Source organism: Etheostoma cragini, chromosome 8 (genome assembly GCF_013103735.1).
Source record: "Etheostoma cragini isolate CJK2018 chromosome 8, CSU_Ecrag_1.0, whole genome shotgun sequence".
Taxonomy (NCBI): Eukaryota; Metazoa; Chordata; class Actinopteri; order Perciformes; family Percidae; genus Etheostoma; species Etheostoma cragini.
The window spans coordinates 24,703,083-24,711,795 of NC_048414.1; the positions used below are offsets into that span (position 1 = coordinate 24,703,083).

The following is an 8,713-nucleotide window of genomic DNA, read 5'->3' on the forward strand; positions in this document are numbered from 1 at the left end:
GTGAGCCTCTCCGCAGGCTCTTCTGTGAGCTCCTCCGCGGGCTCTTCCGTGAGCTCCTCCGCGGGCTCTTCCGTGAGCTCCTCCGCGCGCTCTTCCGTGAGCCTCTACGCAGGCTCTTCCGTGAGCCTCTCCGCGGGCTCTTCCGCGAGCCTCTCCGCGGGCTCTTCCGCGAGCCTCTCCGCGGGCTCTTCCGCGAGCCTCTCCGCGGGCTCTTCCGTGAGCCACTCCTTGGGCTCTTCCGTGAGCTCAACCGCGGGCTCTTCCGTGAGCCCCCCTCCGGGGGCTTCCTCGCGTCCCTAGTGCGCCCCTCTGTGGGCTTTCTGGTAATCCTCGTACTCCTAGTGCGCCCTTTTGTGGTTTGTCTCTGTATACCCGCTCTTGGGTCCCTAGTTTACCCTCTCCTGGGCGTTCCCATGCATCCCCTCGAACCTCCTAAATCCCTTCCCTCGGTCCGTCTTCGGTTCCTGTGTTTGTGAGTCGCCCATATCCTCTACACCTCCGTACCTCTCTCCCTTTTTCTCTTTGTTTGTGTGGTTTTCTCTTCTGTCCCTGTGTCAGTGTCTCCCTCGTTTTGTCTTGTCCCTCTCTGTGGTCTGGCCAGGTCTCATTTCTGTCCCCTGTCCTTTTGTTCTGTCTCGTTGCCCAAATTACCGCCGCTGTCTCTCTGTGTGCCTCTCCATGTGTCCGTCTGTCTGACTCCCTGCTTTCCTCAGTCTGTGTCGCTCTGTCCCTCCCACACAATCCCTCTCTCTGACCCTCGCCTGTCTTGCTCTCTTTCTGTCCCAGAAATCTCCATCTGGGCCTCTTGGCCTCCCTCTCCGTTCGTCCAGTCTCTCGGTGTGTCCCTCTCGTTGTGTTTTTACGGTTTGCGTGGGTGTGTTGCTCTTTCTGTGTGAGTCTGTCCTGCTCTCTGGGTTTCAGTCCCTTTTTCTGCTTGTTTGTGTGGGTGACTCTCCCTGTTCCCTGTCTTTTGCCTTTCTATCTGGGTTGCGCTGTCCCTGTCCCTGCTTGCTTCTCCTTCTCCTCCTATTCCTCTCTTGTCTTCATCCTTGCCCCTTCCCGATTACTCGTCTCAATTGCCCTGTCTCTCTGTGCTTCTCCCTCCTTTGGTGTGGCTCTGTGTCTCACTGTCTTTTTGGTTGTATCAGTCTCTTCCATGTCTCTCTTGGTCCCTTTGTCGGTCTAGTTCCTTTCTTTCCCTCTGTTTGATTGTGTGTATCTCGCTCTCTTTCTGTGTGTCTCTGTCTCCGACTCTCTGTGTCTCTTTCTCTGTCTGTGTCTCTGTCTCTCACTCTGTAGCTCTCTCTCTGTACCTACCCCTAGTTCCTTTTCGGCTCCCTTTCTCTGTCACTCTCCTCCAATCCCTTTTTGTTTTTTGTCCTCGCCCTGTCTCCATTGCTCTGTCTCTGTTGCTCCCTGTGTCTGTCTGTCTGTCTACTATGTGTAACTCTCCCCCTGTTTGTTGTCTCTGTCTGTCTCTCTCTCTCTCTTTCTGTTGGCTGTCTCTCTGTTTCTCTCGGTCGGTTTTGCTCTCTGTCCTGGTGTCTTTTCCCCTCTGTCTTTTTCATTCCCTCTGTCTGTCTGTCTGTCTGTCTGTCTTGTCCTCTGTGTCTCTCTCTCATTCGGTTTGCTGTCTATCTCTCTCTGTTGCTCTCTTTCCTTCTATGTGGGTCTCTGTGGTTCTTCCGCTCGGTCTCTTTCTCCTCCTCTGTCTGTCTTGTTCTCCGTGTCTTTCTCTGTGTCCCGCTCGCTCTTTCCCTACGTCCCTGCCCTTTGTCTCCCCTCGGTTTTCTCTCCTCTGGTCCCTCGCTCACTACTGGTCTCCAGCCCTTGTTCTGGACTTCTTTGTGCCCGCCATTAGTGCCTTCTCTTTGTCTGGTCTTCTGTCCCATCCTTTCTCCCCTTCTGCGTCCTCTAGTCTCCGTATTGTCCCTCCTTTGCCCTCTCCATCTCCTTTCCCCATCTCCTCTTCCTTGGCCCCTCCTTCTTGGTCCCTCTCTCACTCCCTCCTCCTCGGTCCCTCTTTCGCTCCCTCCTCCTCAGTCCCTCTCTCGCTCCCTCCTCAGTCCCTCTCTCACTCCCTCCTCCTCAGCCCCTCTCTCGCTCCCTCCTCCTCTGTCCCTCTCTCACTCCCTCGCCAGTTCCCTGCTCGGGCTCCTTTGACCATGCTCCCCTGTGTCCTTGTCCCCAGTGCTCCCGGTTTGCTCCTGTCCTCAGTATCCTTCTGTCCCCTGGCTTCTCCGTCCCTTGGCCCCCTCTTTTCCAGTGTCTTCCGCCCTTTCTGGGTTGTTTTTTGTTCTCTTTTGGGTTCTTGTTGGGGTTTTTGACATCTGGAATCTGTCTTTTGGGGGGGGGGGGGGGTTCTGTTATGGTTTGGGGTTTTTGTTTGGGTATTTTTCCTGTTTGGCCTTCCCTGTGTTTTTGTCCCGGTTTTCCCGCTAGTCTGGTGTTGTAGATTCTGTCTTGTGTTTCCATGTTTGTGTATGTTCTGTTTCCTGTTTTATTTTTTAGTCAGCTTCCTGTCTGGTCTGGTCTTGTCTAGCTTCGCTTTGTTTGTCTGATTGTCCTGCCCCGCCCTAATGTGATTCACCTGACGTCCCACCTGTTTCCCATTACCCCGTTACCTTGTGTATTTAACCTCTGTGTTCCTTTTGTCTAGTGCTTGATCAATGTGTGCTGTGACTGTCCTACGTTGAGTTCCGTGCCTTGTGAGTTTTCACCGTCCGTGTCTTCCTGCCAGTGTTCCTGCCATCCCCTGTGAGTTTTCCCTTGTGGAGTCCTCTCTGTTTGTTCCCTACATCCCTCGTGCCCGGTTTTTTCCCTTGTTTGGACTTCAGCCTTTTCCGTGCCTGATTTGGATTTTGCTTGGACCTTAGCTTTTGTTCCCTGTGTTTTGAACTGTGGTTAAATAAAAAACCCTGTATATCTGCTCCTGCCTGCTGTCTGTTGCATTTGGGTCCTCACCTCACCCCCCCGTCGTAACATAATTCTATAACAAAATATATCATTTCATTGGTGTTATTTTTCTTTATATATTATTTGTGAATTTTTTTTCCTATTATTTAAACTATGTTACGCTTTATAATTGTCAGGTTTTCCAATGCGCTGCATGCCAGGCAGCTACAATAACAATAAAAAAGCCAACAGAGTACACCCCAATACATGTTAGTTCATCTAAAAACTTTAAAAGGCCTTGTGAAGTCTTTTAAAATGTTAATAAAATAATTTTTATAACATTTAATCAAAACAATTTAATTAAAAACAGCAACATAACTATCCCGTCACTTGGTGTTTTCATGATAGTATTACTAGTTGATTTATGCTGCTTTACAGACAACTAAGAAGTTGGATATTTCTGACTTTGAATTTACACACACCAACATCTATGACCACAAACATAGAAACACTTGAATGATTAAAAAAAAGCTTCCACAAGGTCATATTATTTTGGTGTGACGTTAGACAATTGCTTGTACATGTTGGGTTGCATGCCATGAGTTTACTAGTAACTTTTTTTTTTTATCTTTAGAGTTACCTGCCAAGCAGCAGAACTGCTTTTGATCTGACCTAAGCCTAGATTAGTTATGGCTGTTTATTTTCCCCTAGCAACCCATTTATATGTATAATTGTTCAGTGAATAATGTTTATTCTTCCCTTCTTGTGCCTTCTGTCTTCTTCTTTTTGTTCCACCTACTCGTCTCTTCATAGTGCTTGATTAAACAGAAAATATGTCTTAAATAACATGTAAATGTGAAATATTTTGTTTGTTGTCAAAATCTACAGGTCACACAACCATTTGAGTTGCTAGGGATGGACCTGGTTGTGAAATTGCTCACAACTCAGAATGGACATCAATATATTTGTGTCATGATTGACTATTTTACTAAATGGCCACATGCTTACACTCTGAAGTCAAAGTCAGCAAAGGAGGTTACTTCTTGCATTGTAAAATGTGTCCATCAGTTTGAAGCCCCTAAAAGGATTCTAACTGACCAGAGCAAAGAATTTGTCAATTCCGTAAGTAGCCTACTTCAGTCATAACCAAAAATTGTGTACAAGTTGTTGATTTACCAACTATTACATTTACAAAATGTATTATTGTAAAATCCTTATGCTTTCTGTAATTGTTGGAGTCCCACTGAAGGTGTAATAAGTGTATTTCTTCATATGATTTTGGCTTATGTTTGCAGATCAAAAAGACAGTTTGTGATATTTTGAACATCAAAAGGACCCTCTGCTCACCTTATCATCCGCAAACTAATGGTTTGGTCGAGTGGATGAATGGCACAATTCAGAGGTGAGCTCTTTGTTTTACAACATTAAGATTTAATACTTTTTACATTTATACACTATGCAATATTAACACAGAAATGGCATACAGAGAAATGTATAAATACAATAACGAAAACGAAGATCCCAGTAACAAATATCATGATGATTATGTCATAAATATAATGTTTTGAAATTGTCTTCATTCTCAGAGCCCTGAGCAAACTGGTGGGTCAGCATCCAGATACTTGGGACGATTATCTGGATGCTGTAATGTTTGGTCTCAGTACAAAAAACAAAACAAAATTTTCGCCCTATTATCTGATGTTCGGCAGAGAGGCTCGATATCCATCAGAAGTTCCTGAGCATTACATGGTTGGCTTCTATATTTTTATTTTTAAATCCTTTTTTCTATTTAAATCGCTCTAGATGTGTATATCACAGGCATGCTTAACACACCCTTATGTAATGGAAATGTAATTTTGGTTATAGCTTGACAGCACCGTGGAGGACGTTGTGGGGCAGGAAGAAGTGGCCCAAGACATACAACAACAACAACACTTAATGGACGTTGTTCGACAAAACCTGGCCAAGGGACACGAATAAACAACAAAAAAAGAAAACCTACTGAGACTACTCCTATCTTCAAAGTTGGGGACAGCGTTTTAAGGCAAAACATTAGGAGCCAACAAAGGAAGGGTGGGAAATTGGAGGAAAATTTTGTAGGGCCATTTATAATCAAACATAAAAGTGCTGACCTGCAGGACAAAAATGGAGCACTCCTGCAAAAAAATGAACATTGACCATCTTAAACTTCATATTAAGGAAAAACCCAGAGTGACACACTGGGGCGATAAAAACAAACGCAACGCTCCAATGGAAGCTACAACAGCTCCCCAGCAGGGTGCAGCCCCACCAGCCGCAGCCACCATGCAGACCACATCTCCACCAGCCGCAGCCACCCAACAGACCACATCCTCAACAGCCGCAGCCACCCAGCCGCCAGCAGCTTCACTGTCTGCAACATCAGCAGCACAATATAATGAAGCTGTAGCTGAAAAATTTAAGTATTGTATTTCAATATTCAAACAAATAATGTTCTTGTCTGTCCGGTCTCTGTAGCCAACACGTCTTTATTACGACTTATGTTTTTTTTTTACAGATGTACAGGATGCTTGGACGGGATGTCCATGTCCTGCTCTCCAAAATAGGGGCATACAAATTGTTTATTTGGGACATTAAGAACACTGGTCCACTGGTGGGGTTGGAAAGTGAGGTGAGATAATATAATTTTAAAATTGTGCACATTTTTGAAAATGATATGTATAGGCTAATTTGTATGTCAGCTTTAGGAAAAAAAAAAGCTGCAGAAAAACAATATACGTTCAATATTTCTTCACAGTTAATCAATGCACACCTGGCAGTATTGGTGCGTAACTATAGTAATAGTAAAAACACAGGAAAGGCAGCATTTATAGACTCATTTGCCATGACTGCCCTCTGGAACAGGGGGACTCCAAGACTCAAGGTCAGCATTGGTATCATAAATCTCATGGATTTACTCTAATGATATAAATAACAACTTCTGGAATTTCTTAAAACATAAGTAGTAGCATTTTTTTAAGCAACAAAGTCTCTGTAACAACGTTTCATTAAGAAAGGTTAACACACACTCAGCCGATAAGAAAGCAGTAGAGAGTGATATAGACAGATAAATAAGAATGAATGGTTGCAATCCTGCAGGAAGTTGCACTCTTCATTCCAACATTTGTTTTGTTTAATTTTAGATGAAACCCCTGAAGTACAACATTGTTGTGGGCATTATTATATGACCATCGCCACTGGACACTAGCTGTAAAATTATTTCTAAAGATCATAAATTTGCCAAAACGTTAATGTCAAGAAAAAATGAATTTCTTATTTTTTCAAATGCTTTTTTTTTTTACTATGAAGGACATGTACCCAAAAGACAAGAAGTCCATATTCTTGGATCCACTGGGGGAGTCCAAAAAGGACCTCAAGATATGTTTGGCAACAACAAGGTAAGGGTTGCTAAACATTAACATTTGTGTTGTCTGATGGCCACTTTCAATTAGAAATGACAGTGGACGTAAAATAAACAAATACAAGAAATACACAGTATATCTTATAATTTGCATGCCACACTACCAACATGAAGAATCATACCGTTTTTTTAATGTTGTCTTCAGGGCATTCATGCAAAAAAAGGGATGCAATGTCTCAAGGTGGAGATGTGAGACAGTCCAGCATCCTAAACAGTCTGACTCTACCTCTTGTGGGGTATTTGCCCTGAAAGTACGTTCTACAAATGTTAGACAAGAAATTGTTTTTAAGACAACCAATGACTTAAACAAAAATGTTGTTCACTGACAACTGATTTGGCTCTGTAAGGCATCATACACATTCCTTGTTACTAATAGGTATTAATTTGAAAACTCTGTCATTTTTCTTAGTTTGCAGAGCTACTTTTAAAATGAGAAGAAGTGGATTTCCCTGCATATCAACAGGACAACAAACAGTACAGGATGCACATTGCCATGACTGTCCTCCGAGAGAGTGGTAAGTATTAGGTTTTAATGGGATGTATTGGTAAATGAAAAACACTCGTACAGTTGCTGTCAAAATACAATATGAAGTTGTCAGAATTTAACAATGTACATACTGTACATGATGAAAATAAACAGGGTTGCCGTTTTCTGTTTGTCCTTTCAACAGATGACCTGACAGACATGCCACTATTGTGGGGAGGTGGAGCAGGAGTCTGACTCTAATTGGGTAACAAAATCACTAACCCTATCTATCTATCTATCTATCTATCTATCTATCTATCTATCTATCTATCTATCTATCAAATGAAAATGTATAACTTCTCATTGATGGCATTTTTCTTTTTCAGATTCAATGTGATCTTTGTTGCCATTGGTTTCATCACTTGTGCGTTAAAAGCCCAGCAACAGAGGATCATTCTTTTGTTCATGTGCGTAGTCAACACAATTCTGCTACAAAGATGTAGAAACATGTACATAACTTTTATTTATATTTAGTGCCTGAGCACTGACATTGTCAGGCAGGAAACTCGATTAAAATCACTTATTATAAATATTATTATTGTTGTTATTATGCACTTTAATTGCATTGTTGAGGGCCTTAACAGGCGTTCTTTTATACTTCTTTTAGGTGATGTTGGACATTATTATTTATGTAAAGCCTTCTCTGTTTTCCAACACTTTATATAATCATACTTTTTAAACAAGTACTTGTTGTTGTGAATAAACAACAAAAAAAACACACTAACACGCCTGATGACAGGACAGACCCGTTATTATTATAGTAATTATAAATTACTTCAGGTTTTTATTGTGACCTATTAAACACACAAAATAACACCCATGATGACAAGACAGACAGACAAATCATCAGGTGAAAGCCAGCCTAATATTTTGGGTAGCCCCTATGTAACTTTTGCTAGACAACAGCAGACCTCTCCAAATTATTTCAAGTTGTTTATTGACCTGGTTAACCCACATGATGACAGGACAGACTAGGGGTGATCCGAGTACCCGGCTGAAACGAGTATCCGGTACGGATAAAGCACTTTTGCAGAGTACAAGTATTATACGAGTAATATGAGTCAATATCCGTGCTCGGATTGAATACAACTCCTCAACTGGCCGCGCAGCGTTCTGTGATAATCACAGCGCCCCCCCGCCTACAAACCCGCTCGGATTAATCACACACACACACAGAACACGGAGAAATGCGCTCCCTCGGCCTCTCATTGTCTCTGTCTCTCTCTCTCTCTCTCGCTCGCTCCCTCGCTCCGGCTCCGTCAGTCAATCGGGTCTGCGGATCTGTTCCGTTAACGTTTAGGGTTTCTTCACCTTCAGGTTTGGTTTTTAACTTCGGTTTATAGTACTTACATAGTAACCAGTAGATTTCTGGTGAACGTGGGTTTCAGACAAGCTGCTTGTTTTAAATGCAACTCCCGTTGCGTCTCTGCCATCGGAGATTTGTTTTGTTTTTTACTGTCAGCTGCCCCCCCCCCCCTCTCTCTGAGTCTCTCTCTTACTCACACAAACACACACACATACACACACACATACACACACACACACACACACACACATATACCTGGTGTGGAAATAAAAAAATAAAAAAGAACCAAAAACAAAAAAAAATCACACTGATCATAAAAAAAGAAAAAGTTAAAAAAAGAAAGCTATACTGAGTATGAAAACTCTTGTTCATTACATTTTACTTCATAATTGCCACTGCATGTGTTGTATGTATTGTTGCAAAACGTTCTGTATATACCAACACCATTGATCTGAAGCTTAATGCTGTCATGTAAATAGTTTTCAAATCAGCAATAAATCTAACAATTTTTGATCAATTCATATCAATTGCATGCTTAAATAACATA

The 8,713-nt window shown here is 42.5% G+C and overlaps 2 long non-coding RNA genes across 2 annotated transcripts; both read left to right on the plus strand.

Annotated features, from left to right (window-relative positions):
* Positions 1–3,090: 3,090 nt before the first annotated feature.
* Positions 3,091–5,055, plus strand: LOC117948686. The gene is made up of 3 exons (XR_004657524.1): positions 3,091–3,164; positions 3,784–4,017; positions 4,191–5,055. It is a non-coding gene; the product is annotated as an uncharacterized LOC117948686 (long non-coding RNA).
* Positions 5,056–6,150: 1,095 nt separating this feature from the next.
* On the plus strand, positions 6,151–6,759 carry LOC117948677. Its single transcript, XR_004657515.1, has 3 exons — positions 6,151–6,311; positions 6,480–6,585; positions 6,744–6,759. It is a non-coding gene; the product is annotated as an uncharacterized LOC117948677 (long non-coding RNA).
* The last annotated feature ends 1,954 nt before the right edge of the window (positions 6,760–8,713 follow it).